This window comes from Amblyraja radiata, chromosome 4, assembly GCF_010909765.2.
Source record: "Amblyraja radiata isolate CabotCenter1 chromosome 4, sAmbRad1.1.pri, whole genome shotgun sequence".
Lineage (NCBI taxonomy): Eukaryota > Metazoa > Chordata > Chondrichthyes > Rajiformes > Rajidae > Amblyraja > Amblyraja radiata.
In genome coordinates this window covers 117,541,373-117,558,717 of record NC_045959.1, presented here as the reverse complement: position 1 = coordinate 117,558,717, position 17,345 = coordinate 117,541,373, and the positions used below count along the sequence as shown (strand labels likewise).

General features: G+C 46.7%; 2 non-coding genes across 2 annotated transcripts; both read right to left on the bottom strand.

Annotated features, from left to right (window-relative positions):
- Window positions 1-1,194: 1,194 nt before the first annotated feature.
- trnay-gua lies at window positions 1,195-1,280 on the bottom strand. Its single transcript is given in 2 exon segments — window positions 1,195-1,230; window positions 1,244-1,280. It is a non-coding gene; the product is annotated as a tRNA-Tyr (tRNA).
- An 11,981-nt stretch (window positions 1,281-13,261) lies between these two features.
- Window positions 13,262-13,347, bottom strand: trnay-gua. The gene is given in 2 exon segments: window positions 13,262-13,297; window positions 13,311-13,347. It is a non-coding gene; the product is annotated as a tRNA-Tyr (tRNA).
- Window positions 13,348-17,345: the final 3,998 nt, after the last annotated feature.

Genomic DNA, 17,345 nt, shown 5'->3' with positions numbered 1-17,345 from the left:
TTTCCTACATCTAGCTGGTCCAATACTTTTATAATTTTATATGTTTCTATACGAAATCCCCTCATCCTTCTTAACTCCAGTGAATACAAGCCTAGTCTTTTCAATCTTTCCTCATGTGACAGTCCCGCCATCCCAGGGATCAATCTCGTGAACCTACACTGCACTGCCTCAATCACAAGGATGTCCTTCCTCAAATTAGGAGACCAATACTGGACACAATACTCCTGATGTGGTCTCACCAGAGCCCTGTACAACTGCAGAAGAACCTCTTTACTCCTATACTGAAATCCTCTTGTTATGAAGGCCAACATTCCATTAGCTTTCTTCACTGCCTGCTGTTGCTGCACGCCAACTTTCAGTGACCGGTGTACAAGGACGCCCAGGTCTCGCTGCACCTCCCCATTACCTAACCTAACCCCATTGAAATAATAATTTGCCCCCTTGTTTTTGTCGCCAAAGTGAATAACCTCACATTTATCTATATTATACTGCACCTGCCACGCATCTGCCCACTCACTCAACCTGTCCAGGTCACCCTGCAACCTCCTAACATCCTCTTCACAGTTCACACTGCCACCCAGCTTTGTGTCATCTGCAAACTTGCTAGTGTTGCTCCTAATTCCCTCTTCCAAATCATTAATATATATGGTAAACAGTTGCGGCCCCAACACCGAGCCTTGCGGCACTCCACTCGCCACTGCCTGCCATTCTGGAAAGGACCCGTTCACTCCTACTCTTTGCTTCCTGTCTGCCAACCAATTTTCTATCCAAGTCAATGTTTGATGTTTGATGATCAGATGTTATAGTCATAGAGTAATAGAGTGATACCGTGTGGATACAGGTCCGTTGTCTGAACTTGCCCACACCGGCCAACAAAGTCCCACCTACACTACTCCCACTTGCCTGTAGTCTACTTGTCCACTGGCAGGGAGAGAGTTTGTTCTGGTTTCTTATAGCTTCAAAACATGTCAAAGCCAAGCCTGCCTTTAGTGTTCCAGGTTGGTGCCAACAGCATATGTAATGAAGTAACACTCCAGAGCTCCATGCTCTGCTAGACTAGGTTTGGTTATTTTGTGATTGATTGCTGGCTCATTCTTTGTGATCACAGCCAGAGGTCAGATGTGACCAGCTCTTTCTGTCTTCGCTGCTGGGCTGTGCGGGAAATGGTGCTAAACGTATCAAAAGGTGAGTAACTCCTTCGAGCCGGAATTGAACCAGCGACCTAAGGATGACCATGTTTCCACTACAGTCCTCCGCTCTACCAACTGAGCTATCGAAGGAAAGCCACAACTAAGCTTGTCTGTTCTCGTTCTTTGCTGTTAACATTTTGGCCTTTGCTGTAGCACGAACACCCTTGCATCTGCCAACTTCCTCGACGACTTGGTCCAGTGGCACAATGGATAACAGTAACTCAGCGGGTCAGGGAGCATCTCTGGAGAGAACAGGCTGGGATCGGAACCCTTCTTCCGACACATTACTAAAGCGTATCGTCTCCAAACTTAAATATTCATTCTGCCACCACACATTCTGCTGACACATCGTGATGCAAAACAGCATTGCCACCTTCCAAGCCGAGGGGAAGTGATAGGGATCCAAGGGGAATTGTTTTCACACAGATGGACTGGCTAACTTTCAAGTAACTCTGCAACACACACAAATTTTCCTGAGATGCCTGCTATTAATGCAGATGTTCTTTCAGAGTCTCGCCCTCGCTACTGGTGTGGAGATGCAATTGGTGAATGTAGACTGTCTTGTGCAGACTGCATACAAAGATACGAAGAGAAGTATCCTTGTGCTTTGCTGATTGGCTGTTATGTTGTCCAGTCGTTATTCACCAGTGTATTTCTGCTGTTTGCCTTCTGCATCAAGACAAACCATTGCTGAGCCTGGTGTTACTGTTCCAGCAGCACTTTTGAGCACATGTTCCCCTGGACAAGCCTTGGGTCATTAATGATTTCATACTTGTTCATTCCTTATGGTTATTTGTAGAGCCAGGATTTTGCCATAAATGCCATGTGCCTTTTCATGCCTATTTTGATGATTTCACCAGGATAATGCCTTTTTACGATCGAGTGCCTAAATCAGCCTTTTTTTTGCCGTTTTGCTAATAGGTTGTGCTATTTTCTCTAGTTGTACTCTGATTACAATGACATTTTCTATGTTAACACGTTAATATTAATGTTATTATTAACGTGTTAACATTGTATAACTTACAAAAAAATTCCACCACCAGGGCAAAACCGGGGGCGCCACCGTCGGTCATTCATTCGTTCGTGCCGCTGCCCGCTGGTTCAGTCTTCTCCAAGATCTATTTAAGAAAGAACTGCAGATGCTGGAAAAATCAAAGGTAGACAAAAAGTGCTGGAGAAACTCAGCGGGTGAGGCAGCATCTATGGAGAGAAGGAATAGGTGACGTTTTGGGTCGAGACCCTTCTTCAGACTGATGTGGGGGGGCAGGAAAAAGAAAGGAAGTGGCAGAGACAGTAGGACTAGAAGGAGAGTTGGGAAGGGGAGGGGGAGGAGGGAGAAGACAAGGGCTATCTAAAATTAGAGAAGTCAATGTTGATACCGCTGGGGTGTAGACTACCCAAGCTTGTCTCCTCACTACATTTACTGCTGACTCCAGTCGCAAATCTGAGTTTCCGAGTGATCTGTGCAAAGCATTCATTGATGCCGGAATTCCACTGTGGAAATTGGAAAACAAATCTCTCAGAGGTTTTTTAGAGAAATACACAGAGGAACATATACCAAGCGAGTCATCATTACGGAAACATTGACTTCTCTAATAGCCACTTTGAAAATGACAAAGACACACGTCGCTTGTGGCAGGGATTTCATACCATCACTGACTACAAGCCCCCCCCCCCGCTGCGGATATGCCAAAACGACCCCTCTCTACGAGATGAACTGAACGAGTTCTACGCACGGTTTGAGGTTAAAAACAGCACCCAGACACGTGCACTACTGCCATCTCCCAGTGACCAGTCGCTTAGGCTGTCCGCAGCCGGAGTTAAAAAGGCCTTTGCCAGCATCAATCCACGCAAAGCTGCAGGGCCGGACAACATTCCTGGATGCGTTTTAAGAGACTGCGCCGAGCAACTGAAAGATGTCTTCACAGACATTTTTAACATCTCACTCAGCCAGGCAGTAGTGCCCAACTGTCTTAAGAGTGCCACCATCGTCCCTGTCCCGAAGAAACCAAACCCAGCCTGCCATAATGACTTTCGACCAGTGGCTCTAACACCCATAGCAATGAAGTGTTTTGAGCGACTGGTTATGCAGCACATCAAAAAGAGTCTACCTGCTGACCTAGACCCACTGCAGTTCGCCTACAGAGCCAACCGATCCACAGAGGACGCAGTCTCAACAACACTGAACCTCGCACTGTCACACCTTGATCGGAAAAATACTTATGCCAGGATCCTCTTCATAGACTTCAGCTCTGCGTTTAACACAATCATTCCGCAGCAGCTGGTGGAGAAGTTGGAGCTATTGGGGGTTGATGCTGGCACATGTAACTGGGTCCTGAACTTTCTATCACAACGGCAGCAGACAGTCAGGGTGGGCAGTAGGACATCAAAAACCATAGCCGTGAGCACTGGCTCGCCACAAGGCTTTGTCCTAAGCCCCCTGCTGTTTAGTCTGCTTACACACGACTGTACTGCTAGACTCAATAACAACTTCATCAACAAGTTCGCTGATGACACAACAGTGGTGGGTCTCATCAGTGACAATGATGAGTCGGCGTACAGGATGGAGGTGGAGCTGCTCACAGGATGGTGCAAATCCCACAACCTCATTCTCAACGTGGGAAAAACTAAGGAGATGGTGGTTGACTTCAGGAGGGCGGGAAAACAACACCATACACCTCTGCACATCGATGGAGCTGATGTGGAAAGGGTCAGCAGCGTGAAGTTCCTAGGACTCCACCTGTCAGATGACCTGATGTCCACAACCAACACCACAGCACTGGTCAAGAGAGCCCAGCAGCAACTACACCCTCTCCGAAGACTACGTAAAGCAGGTCTCCCCACTACACATCTACGAACTTTTTATAGGGGGACAATCGAGAGCACATTAACCAACGGCATCACTTCCTGGTTCGGGAGCTGCAAGGTGTACGAACGGCACCAACTTGACAGGATAGTGAAGACCGCCAGCAGGATTATTGGTGCTCCACTCCCTTTCTTGCTGGTCATATACAGGAAGAGATGTATCAACAGAGCCATCTCCATCATCAAAGACCCCTACCACCCATCGCATCACATATTCTCCATCCTGCCATCTGGGAAGAGGTACAGGAGCATTAGCTGCAAAACCAGCAGGATGCTCCTCAGCTTCTTCCCGCAGGCTATAAGACTGTTAAACGGACTTTGCCCCCTGCCAAAGTATCGCGCACCAACCACCAACCTGGACAGAGCCACTGTCGTGCCGCTGCCGATCGGAACGCCTGTTGATGTTTAGTTGAGAGTAGTGTTAAACTTGTTCATGATATATGTATTTTTATTTCTATTTATTTTTTACTGCACACTGAATGGACACTGGTTTGAGTAACGTTTTTTTTGTTTCCTCTGGGTATGTGAGTACTCAGGAAAATAACAATAAATATATACAATACAATAACATTATGTTGACAGCAACATCAACATTGTTGTGCAGAAAATTAGAGATGAAGTTGCATGCAACAAAATATGGATCTCAATAGACGAGACAACTGATGCTGTGGGGTGACATGTTGCCAATTTGGTCATCGGTATACTGGAGGCAGGTCAGCCATCAAAGGAGTATTTGTTGACATCGGAAGTATTGGAGAAGTCAAACAGCTCAACTATTGCTCAGTTGTTTACATCTTCACTTGCTGTACTTTGGCCAGAAGGTATAAAACATGAGAATGTTCTGTTTGTGACAAAGTTTTATTCCCCAAAATGTTGCATTTGACATGCTTAGCTCAAGGACTTCATAGAATTGCCAAGCACATACGTGGCTTGTTTCCAAATGTCGATCGCCTAGTTTCCAATGTCAAGAAAATCTTCCTCAAAGCACCATCACATGTGCAGTTGCTCAAGGAAATGGCACCCGAGATTCCGCACCCTCCTCAGCCCATCTCTGCTGTACTATGCTGCAAGTTTTGAAAAGATAAATTAAATCGTCAACTGTTTTGAAGAAGAATCTGCTGCAGTCAGGATCGTCAGTGAAATCATACAGAAAAAGTCCCTCCACCGCGATCTTGTGTTTATTGCTTCCAATTTTGCAAACTTCCCACAAGCTATCACTTCCCTTAAAGAAATTGCCGAAACATTAGTGAATAACTTGCAGGATTTCAACAAAGTAACTGACGATATTCGTAAAGTTCCTGGCAATGTAGATAAAGACATACAAGTGAAAATGTGAGAGAGTGATTTTAGCTAACAAAGATCTTGAAGAAATAAAAAACATAGCTGAAGTTCTTAAAGGTAGTTGTACTGCACAAGATATCGTCATGAATATAGAGTCTGTAGCTTGTTTCGGTAATGCACCAGTGACCTCAGCTGAGGTAGACAGAAGTTTTTCACAACTGAAGCATATTCTGTCTGACAGACAGCATAGTTTAACACCAGATAATTTGAAAAAAAAATGCTAGTAATTTTACTTCGGAGTCACGTGAGTGACTACGTGAAGAGCCCGCTCAGCACGCATGCGCAGCCATTGCGTTCAGCAGTGCAACAGCGGCCGCATCGGGAGTCAGGCGCTCCCACTACAGGTGAAAGAACGGACCGTCAGGAAAGTACCCTGAGGTCGGGGTTTCTTTCACAGGGAGCCTTCTGCTTTCAGGCAGAGAAGAAAGGCTCTTGGACAAACCTGTCCCCCGCTCGACTCCACGGAGGAGCGTTCCATCTGGGGGGGGCAGCAACAAAGCGGTAGGACTGATTACCGGGCGCTCCGCTATCCCCGACACCGTGCCGAGCCCAGCCCGCTAGCGCCTGATCAGCGGGCTGGAAGTAAAGCTACCGAAGAAGCGTCCGACCGGTGGCTTCCGACTTGTCAGACGGGGACGTCTCTCCACCCACACGGGGAGGGGAGACAGCCGCCTGAGCCGCTTGGAGCGGCTCCTGGAGCAGGAGTTCCAGCGAGACGCGCTTCGTGAGGGGCGCTCTCGCAGGGGGAGTCCGGCACTCCCTCCACAGTGTCTTGTGCACTGTCCATTGCTTCCTCCTTACCCGAGGTAGCTTTGGTGACCAGGACTGGGCTGGTCAAGAAGAGGGGACGCTGGCTGAAGTTGTAGGGAGTATGCAAGGGGTGCAGGAACAGGAAGAGCTGCTGGGTACGGTGGACCGCTACGTGGCAGCCCCACGTGCAGGAGGCCGTTAAAGGCCAAACTAGCGGCCAGCATTAACCACCTCTCCAACAGGCCCCTACAGGAGCAGGTGGTCAATGAGGCCTTAGAAACGTATACAGCTCCAGAGAACTGTGAGTCCCTTAAAGTGCCGGCTGTAAACAGCCAAAACTGGGGGCACGTTGGGGCAAATATTCGGAACCAGGAGCTAAAACTGCAGCAGATCCTCAGGCTCCTGACGTCAGCCATCACATCGTTTGCTCGTTCCGTGGACAAATACGGAGATGACCACAACCTTCGTAAACAAATCATAAGACCTGCCATAAAATCCTAAATTTGCGGGGTTGTGCAAAACCCCAGCCACTGAGCCAGACCCACTGCTCTTTGGCAAAAACCTCACAAAGCATATGAAGGATATGGAAGAAGCCTTAAAAAACTTTCGGTCTCATGAGGGCAGGCGCCGGGACGAGTAAACCAACAACAATAATTCCCAAGCAGCAGCACCCCATCGCGTCCATCAGTCGACGTCTACCATATGGGACTGGTGAAAGCTCGGGGTCCGCATTCTATCACCGGAAGTCTTCTTTAGGCCAGGGCCCAGAGCAGACCCCATGGAAAATGCACCACCCCCCAACGTCACCGCCACGTCAGACAACGTGCAAGACTCGTTGGACCGGCAGGAAACAGAAGAAATACCCATAACCATGGAGGTAGGTGGGTCTGGTTCCTACCAGCGTATAGAAAATAGGGGCTTAATACTAACAGGGGGGAGATTACACCTGTTTAAAGAAGCACGGGAGTCTGACACGAGTGATCAGTATATACTCAATGGCATTAGTGGATACAAAATACAATTCATACTAGAAAAATTGCCACCAGTTCAACATTCACCCCAGAGGGTATTTTCCCTCTCAGTTAAAGAAAAACGAGGGACAAGCTGAACTGGTGAGACTAATTACAAAGGGTATCATTGGGAAAACAAAACATGAACCCTTGGAATTCATATCAAATATATTCACTAAACCCAAAAAAGATGGTGGATGTCGCATCATCATTGACTTAACTTCACTAAATATGTTTGTTAAGTATATACATTTCAAAATGGAAACGTTTGTTACTGCCAAACAACTAATTTCCAAAGGATACTTCATGGCAAGCATTGATCTTAAAGATGTTTACTATTTAGTACCATTCACAAGGATCATCGCAGATACCTGAAATTTACCTGGATGGGGCAGCTATGGCAGTTTAAAGCGTTACCCAATGGGTTAACATCAGCCCAAGATTATTCACCAAGATACTAAAACCAGCTCTGGCAATATTAAGAAGACAAAAACATATTGTCATGGCATATCTTGATGATATCTTAATAGTAGGCAAGACATTGGAATTGACTATGTCAGCTGTATCAGCTACCAAACAGTTGTTCGAAACCCTGGGATTGTCTTACATCCAGATAAATCTAAGTTGAAGCCATCCACAATCATGGACTACTTGGGTTTCACAATTAATTCAGTCTACATGACTGTAACAATGCCAAGAGACAAAACAGTTGAATTGGCACAATCATGCAACAATTTAATGGTCAACGAACGACCAACTATTCGACAAGTAGCAGAGTAATTGGGAAAATGGTAGCAGCATTTCCGGCTACACAATTCGGACCTTTGCACTGTCAAAACTTACAAAGAGCAAAGGTACAGGCACCAAAACGACATGCAGGTCATTATGATCGTGTCATGAAGTTACCCACGGAAGCAATATCAGAACTACAGTGGTGGGCAAAAAAACGTTTGGCATAGTTTCAGCCCTATTATCATCACTAACCCTACGTTAAGTTATCCAAACAGATGCCAGTGCTCAAGGCTGGGGAGCAACTAACTCCATATCCAGCACAGGTGGTAGATGGACTAACCCAGAGTCATCATTACCACTTACACTGGGCATTAATTATCTAGAGATGTTGGGTGACTTTTATGGTTTAAAAGCACATGCATCAAATGTGCATCACTTGCATGTACGGTTACAAATAGATAATACTACGGTGGAGGCCTACATTAACCAAATGGGCGGCATAAGATCGGTATCATGCGACAAGTTGGTCAATACAATTTGGCAATGGTGTGTCGAAAGACATATTTGGCTACCAGCAACTTACCTGCCAGGTAAGCTAAATACAGTGGCAGACACCAGGTAACATAAATGTCATGACAACATCGAATGGATGTTAAACCCCAAAAAATTTGCAAAAGTTATCAAGCAATATGGCACGCCAGATATCGATTTATTTGCATCAAGGCTAAATCACCAGGTACCTATGTATGTCGCTTGGGAACCAGACCCTGAGGCAGGAGCGGTAGATGCGTTTGAGCTGGATTGGGGAAATTCGTCTTCTATGCATTTCCTCCCTTCTGCCTCATCAGTCGGGTACTACGCACAATACAAATGGACTCTGCTTCAGGTATTTTGATAGTACCCGACTAGCCTACGCAGCCATGGTTCCCAATACTCCATGACATGGTTGTTGAAACTCCGATGGTATTCCCCAGTGATCCAGAGTTATTAACACCCAGTGTCGGGCACAAGCCACCCGTGCCATGAACAAATCAAACTCCTGGGTTGCAGAGACTGGGCCCGCACCTGTCCTCCACTATCACCCTGAGCACCGGCACACCACAGGGCTGTGTACTAAGCCCCATGCTCTACTCCCTCTTCACTCACGACTGGGTTCCTGCATTCGACACCAACACCATCGTGAAGTTTGCAGATGACACAACAGTGATTGGGCTGATCACCAACGGTGATGAAACAAAATGCAGAGCGGAGGTGCAGAACCTGGCTGACTGGTGAGCACGTAACAACTTGTCACTAAACACCTCCAAGACCAAGGAGCTGATTATTGGCTTCAGGAGGTCCCATAATGGAGAATACGCCCCAATCTCCATCTACGGGGAAAGTGTGGAGAGAGTGTCCAGCTTTAAGTTTCTGGGCACTCACATTTCAGAGGACCTCACATGGTCCACCAACACCGCTGCTCTGGTCAAGAAGGCACAGCAACGACTGTACTTCCTGAGGACATTAAAAAAGACTGGTCTGCCCCAACAGCTGCTGACAACCTTCTACCGCTGCACCACAGAGAGCATATTAACGTATGGCATCTCTGTGTGGTATCTCAGCTGCACGGAGGCGGAGAGGAGAGCTCTTCAGCGCGTCGTCCACAGAGCGCAGAGGATTATTGGGACACAGCTACCAGCCTTGGAGGGCATCTACCACACACGGTGCCTCAGAAAGGCCGTCAGCATCCATAATGACTCCTCACACCCTTGTAACAGACTGTTCGAACTACTTCCATCCGGCAGACGTTACAAGGCCTTCTACGCCCGAACCTCCAGACTCAGAAACAGCTTTATTCCCAGAGTTATAGCGGCTCTGAACCGGCCCTGCTGAGTGCCCCCCATCCCCCCGGACTGTCTCCCTCGGATGGTCACGTCACACAGCTATTTATTTATTTTACTCTTCTTTTACATCGGTTGGAAGCTGCATACTAAATCTCGTTGCACTGACGTGCAATGACAATAAAAGATATTATTATTATTATTATTATTATTATTATTATTATTATTATTATTATTATTGTAATTCAGCAGAATGTATTTCTGCTGTTTTCCTACTGCTTCAAGCCAAATCATTGCTGAGCCTGGTATTACAGTTCCAACAATCCACGTAACATGGAAAATAGGTGCAGGAGTAGGCCATTCGACCCTTCGAGCCTGCACCGCCATTCAATATGATCATGGCTGATCATCCAACTCAGTATCCTGTAGCTGCCTTCTCTCCATACCCCCTGATCCCTTTAGCCACAAGGGCCACATCTAACTCCCTCTTAAATATAGCCAATGAACTGGCCTCAATTACCTTCTGTGGCAGAGAATTCCAGAGATTCACCACTCTCTGTGTGAAAAATGTTTTTCTCATCTCGGTCCTAAAGGATTTCCCCCTTATCCTTAAACTGTGACCCCTTGTCCTGGACTTCCCCAACATCAGGAACAATCTTCTTGCATCTAGCCTGTCCAACCCCTTAAGAATTTTGTAAGTTTCTATAAGATCCCCCCTCAATCTTCTAAATTCTAGCGAGTACAAGCCGAGTCTATCCAGTCTTTCTTCATATGAAAGTCCTGACATCCCAGGAATCAGTCTGGTGAACCTTCTCTGCACTCCCTCTATGGCAAGAATGTCTTTCCTCAGATTTGGAGACCAAACTGTACACAATACTCCAGGTGTGGTCTCACCAATACTCTGTTCAACTGCAGTAGAACCTCCCTGCTCCTATTCTCAAAACCTTTTTCCTATGAATGCTAACATACCATTCACTTTCTTCACTGCCTGCTTCACCTGCATGCCTACTTTCAATGACTGGTGTACCATGACACCCAGGTCTCGTTACATCTCCCCTTTTCCTAATCGGCCACCATTTAGATAATAGTCTACTTTCCTGTTTTTGCCACCAAAGTGGATAACCCCACATTTATCCACATTATACTGCATCTGCCATGCATTTGCCCACTCACCCAGCCTATCCAAGTCACCTTGCAGCCTCCTAGCATCCTCCTCACAGCTAACACTGCCCCCCAGCTTCGTGTCATCCACAAACTTGGAGATGTTGCATTCAATTCCCTTGTCCAAATCATTAATATATATTGTAAATAGCTGGGGTCCCAGCACTGAGCCTTGCGGTACCCCACTAGTCACTGCCAGCCATTCGGATAAAGACCCGTTTACTCCTACTTTTTGCTTCCTCTTTGCTAGCCAGTTCTCTATCCACATCAATACTGAACCCCAATACCGTGTGCTTTAAGTTTGTATACTAATCTCTTATGTGGGACCTTGTCGAAAGCCTTCTGAAAGTCCAGATATAACACATCCACTGGTTCTCCCTTATCCACTCTACTAGTTACATCCTTGAAAAATTCTATAAGATTCGTCAGACATGATTTACCTTTCGTAAATCCAAGCTGACTTTGTCCAATGATTTCACCACTTTCCAAATGTGCTATTATCCCATCTTTAATAACTGACTCTAGCAGTTTCCCCACTACCGATGTTAGACTAACTGGTCTGTAATTCCCCGTTTTCTCTCTCCCTCCCTTTTTAAAAAGTGGGGTTACATTAGCTACCCTCCAGTCCTCAGGAACTGCTCCAGAATCTAAAGAGTTTTGGAAAATTATCACTAATGCATCCACTATTTCTGGGGCTACTTGCTTAAGTACTCTGGGATGCAACCTATCCGACCCTGGGGATTTATCGGTGTAATGAAGTAGCACTTTGGAGCACATGATCTGGTGGACAAGCCTTGGGTCATTAGTGATTTCATACTTGTTTATTCTTTATGGTTATTTGCCAGTTGCAACCTGTTCATTCTATAATTACTTCTGGGCTGTGCGGGAAATGCTGTGCCATTCGGCCCTTCGAGCCAGCACTGCCATTCATTGTGATCATGGCTGATCGTCCCCAATCAATAACCCGTGCCTGCCTTCTCCCCATATCCCTTGATTCCACTAGCCCCTAGAGCTCTATCTAACTCTCTCTTAAATCCATACAGTGACTTGGCCTCCACTGCCCTCCGTGGCAGGGAATTCCACAAATTCACAACTCTCTGGGTGAAAATGTTTTTTTCTCACCTCAGTCTTAAATGGCCTCCCCTTTATTCTAAGACTGTGCCCCCTGGTTCTGGACTCGCCCAACATTGGGAACATTTTTCCTACATCTAGCTGGTCCAATACTTTTATAATTTTATATGTTTCTATACGAAATCCCCTCATCCTTCTTAACTCCAGTGAATACAAGCCTAGTCTTTTCAATCTTTCCTCATGTGACAGTCCCGCCATCCCAGGGATCAATCTCGTGAACCTCCACTGCACTGCCTCAATCACAAGGATGTCCTTCCTCAAATTAGGAGACCAATACTGGACACAATACTCCTGATGTGGTCTCACCAGAGCCCTGTACAACTGCAGAAGAACCTCTTTACTCCTATACTGAAATCCTCTTGTTATGAAGGCCAACATTCCATTAGCTTTCTTCACTGCCTGCTGTTGCTGCACGCCAACTTTCAGTGACCGGTGTACAAGGACGCCCAGGTCTCGCTGCACCTCCCCATTACCTAACCTAACCCCATTGAGATAATAATTTGCCCCCTTGTTTTTGTCGCCAAAGTGAATAACCTCACATTTATCTATATTATACTGCACCTGCCACGCATCTGCCCACTCACTCAACCTGTCCAGGTCACCCTGCAACCTCCTAACATCCTCTTCACAGTTCACACTGCCACCCAGCTTTGTGTCATCCGCAAACTTGCTGGTGTTGCTCCTAATTCCCTCTTCCAAATCATTAATATATATGGTAAACAGTTGCGGCCCCAACACCGAGCCTTGCGGCACTCCACTCGCCACTGCCTGCCATTCTGGAAAGGACCCGTTCACTCCTACTCTTTGCTTCCTGTCTGCCAACCAATTTTCTATCCAAGTCAATGTTTGATGTTTGATGATCAGATGTTATAGTCATAGAGTAATAGAGTGATACCGTGTGGATACAGGCCCGTCGTCTGAACTTGCCCACACCGGCCAACAAAGTCCCACCTACACTACTCCCACTTGCCTGTTGTCTACTTGTCCACTGGCAGGGAGAGAGTTTGTTCTGGTTTCTTATAGCTTCAAAACATGTCAAAGCCAAGCCTGCCTTTAGTGTTCCAGGTTGGTGCCAACAGCATATGTAATGAAGTAACACTCCAGAGCTCCATGCTCTGCTACACTAGGTTTGGTTATTTTGTGATTGATTGCTGGCACATTCTTTGTGACCACAGCCAGAGGTCAGATGTGACCAGCTCTTTCTGTCTTCGCTGCTGGGCTGTGCGGGAAATGGTGCTAAACGTATCAAAAGGTGAGTAACTCCTTCGAGCCGGAATTGAACCAGCGACCTAAGGATGACCATGTTTCCACTACAGTCCTCCGCTCTACCAACTGAGCTATCGAAGGAAAGCCACAACTAAGCTTGTCTGTTCTCATTCTTTGCTGTTAACATTTTGGCCTTTGCTGTAGCACGAACACCCTTGCATCTGCCAACTTCCTCGACGACTTGGTCCAGTGGCACAATGGATAACAGTAACTCAGCGGGTCAGGGAGCATCTCTGGAGAGAACAGGCGGGGATCGGGACCCTTCTTCCGACACATTACTAAAGCGTATCGTCTCCGAACTTAAATATTCATTCTGCCACCACACATTCTGCTGACACATCGTGATGCAAAACAGCATTGCCACCTTCCAAGCCGAGAGGGGAAGTGATAGGGATCCAAGGGGAATTGTTTTCACACAGATGGACTGGCTAACTTTCAAGTAACTCTGCAACACACACAAATTTTTCTGAGATGTCTGCTATCAATGCCGATGTTCTTTCAGAGTCTCGCCCTCGCTACTGGTGTGGAGATGCAATTGGTGAATGTAGACTGTCTTGTGCAGACTGCATACAAAGATACGAAGAGAAGTATCCTTGTGCTTTGGTGATTGGCTGTTATGTTGTCCAGTCGTTATTCACCAGTGTATTTCTGCTGTTTGCCTTCTGCATCAAGACAAACCATTGCTGAGCCTGGTGTTACTGTTCCAGCAGCACTTTGGAGCACATGTTCCCCTGGACAAGCCTTGGGTCATTAGTGATTTCATACTTGTTCATTCCTTATGGTTATTTGTAGAGCCAGGATTTTGCTATAAATGCCATGTGCCTTTTCATGCCTATTTTGATGATTTCACCAGGATAATGCCTTTTTACGATCAAGTGCCTAAATCAGCCTTTTTTTTGCCGTTTTGCTAATAGGTTGTGCTATTTTCTCTAGTTGTACTGTGATTACAATGACATTTTCTATGTTAACACGTTAATATTAATGTTATTATTAACGTGTTAACATTGTATAACTTACAAAAAAATTCCACCACCTGGGCAAAACCGGGGGCGCCACCGTCGGTCATTCATTCGTTCGTGCCATTGCCCGCTGGTTCAGTCTTCTCCAAGATCTATTTAAGAAAGAACTGCAGATGCTGGAAAAATCAAAGGTAGACAAAAAGTCCTGGAGAAACTCAGCGGGTGAGGCAGCATCTATGGAGAGAAGGAATAGGTGACGTTTTGGGTCGAGACCCTTCTTCAGACTGATGTGGGGGGGCAGGAAAAAGAAAGGAAGTGGCAGAGACAGTAGGACTAGAAGGAGAGTTGGGAAGGGGAGGGGGAGGAGGGAGAAGACAAGGGCTATCTAAAATTAGAGAAGTCAATGTTGATACCGCTGGGGTGTAGACTACCCAAGCTTGTCTCCTCACTACATTTACTGCTGACTCCAGTCGCAAATCTGAGTTTCCGAGTGATCTGTGCAAAGCATTCATTGATGCTGGAATTCCACTGTGGAAATTGGAAAACAAATCTCTCAGAGGTTTTTTAGAGAAATACACAGAGGAACATATACCAAGCGAGTCATCATTACGGAAACATTATGTTGACAGCAACATCAACATTGTTGTGCAGAAAATTAGAGATGAAGTTGCATGCAACAAAATATGGATCTCAATAGACGAGACAACTGATGCTGTGGGGTGACATGTTGCCAATTTGGTCATCGGTATACTGGAGGCAGGTCAACCATCAAAGAAGTATTTGTTGACATCGGAAGTATTGGAGAAGTCAAACAGCTCAACTATTGCTCAGTTGTTTACATCTTCACTTGCTGTACTTTGGCCAGAAGGTATAAAACATGAGAATGTTCTGTTTGTGACTTAAAGTTTTATTCCCCAAAATGTTGCATTTGACATGCTTAGCTCAAGGACTTCATAGAATTGCCAAGCACATACGTGGCTTGTTTCGATCGCCTAGTTTCCAATGTCAAGAAAATCTTCCTCAAAGCACCATCACATGTGCAGTTGCTCAAGGAAATGGCACCCGAGATTCCGCACCCTCCTCAGCCCATCTCTGCTGTACTATGCTGCAAGTTTTGAAAAGATAAATTAAATCGTCAACTGTTTTGAAGAAGAATCTGCTGCAGTCAGGATCGTCAGTGAAATCATACAGGAAAAAGTTCCTCCACCGCGATCTTGTGTTTATTGCTTCCAATTTTGCAAACTTCCCACAAGCTATCACTTCCCTTGAGGAAATTGCCGAAACATTAGTGAATAACTTGCAGGATTTCAACAAAGTAACTGACGATATTCGTAAAGTTCCTGGCAATGTAGATAAAGACATACAAGTGAAAATGTGAGAGAGTGATTTTAGCTAACAAAGATCTTGAAGAAATAAAAAACATAGCTGAAGTTCTTAAAGGTAGTTGTACTGCACAAGATATCGTCATGAATATAGAGTCTGTAGCTTGTTTCGGTAATGCACCAGTGACCTCAGCTGAGGTAGACAGAAGTTTTTCACAACTGAAGCATATTCTGTCTGACAGACAGCATAGTTTAACACCAGATAATTTGAAAATAAAATGCTAGTAATTTTACTTCGGAGTCACGTGAGTGACTACGTGAAGAGCCCGCTCAGCACGCATGCGCGGCCATTGTGTTCAGCAGTGCAATAGCGGCCGCATCGGGAGACAGGCGCTCCCGCTACAGGTGAAAGAACGGACCGTCAGGTAAGTACCCTGAGGTCGGGGTTTCTTTCACAGGGAGCCTTCTGCTTTCAGGCAGAGAAGAAAGGCTCTTGGACAAACCTGTCCCCCGCTCGACTCCACGGAGGAGCGTTCCATCTGGGGGGGGGCAGCAACAAAGCGGTAGGACCGCTTACCGGGCGCTCCGCTATCCCCGACACCGTGCTGAGCCCAGCCCGCTAGCGCCTGAGCAGCGGGCTGGAAGTAAAGCTACCGAAGAAGCGTCCGGCCGGTGGCTTCCGACTTGCCGGATGGGGACGTCTCTCCACCCGCACGGGGAGGGGAGACAGCCGCCTGAGCCGCTTGGAGCGGCTCCTGGAGCAGGAGTTCCAGCGAGACGCGCTTCATGAGGGGCGCTCTCGCAGGGGGAGTTCAGGCACTCCCTCCACAGTGTCTTGTGCACTGTCCACTGCTTCCTCCTTACCCGAGGTAGCTTTGGTGACCAGGACTGGGCTGGTCAAGAAGAGGGTACGCTGGCTGAAGATGTCGGGAGTATGCAAAGGGTGCAGGAACAGGAAGAGCTGCTGGGTGTGGTGGACCACTACGTGGCAGCCCCATGTGCAGGAGGCCGTTAAAGGCCAAACTAGCGGCCAGCATTAACCACCTCTCCAACAGGCCCCTACAGGAGCAGGTGGTCAATGAGGCCTGAGAAACGTATACAGCTCCAGAGAACTGTGAGTCCCTTAAAGTGCCGGCTGTAAACAGCCAAAACTGGGGGCACGTTGGGGCAAAATATCTAAAACTGCAGCGGATCCTCAGGCTCCTGACGTCAGCCATCACATCGTTTGCTCGTTCCGTGGACAAATACGGAGATGACCACAACCTTCGTAAACAAATCATAAGACCTGCCATAAAATCCTAGATTTGCGGGGTTGTGCAAAACCCCAGCCACTGAGCCAGACCCACTGCTCTGGCAAAAACCTCACAAAGCATATGAAGGATATGGAAGAGGCCTTAAAAAACTTTCGGTCTCATGAGGGCAGACGAGCAAACCAAAAACAATAATTCCCAAGCAGCAGCACCCCATCGCGTCCATCAGTCGACGTCTACCATATGGGACTGGTGAAAGCTCGGGGTCCGCATTCTATCACCGGAAGTCTTCTTTAGACCAGGGCCCAGAGCGGTCCCCATGGAAAATGCGCCACCCCCCAACGTCACCACCACGTCAGACAACATGCAAGACTCGTTGGACCGGCAGGAAACAGAAGAAATACCCATAACCATGGAGGTAGGTGGGTCTGGTTCCTACCAGCGTATAGAAAATAGGGGCTTAACACTAACAGGGGGGAGATTACACCTGTTTAAAGAAGCACGGGAGTCTGACACGAGTGATCAGTATACACTCAATGGCATTAGTG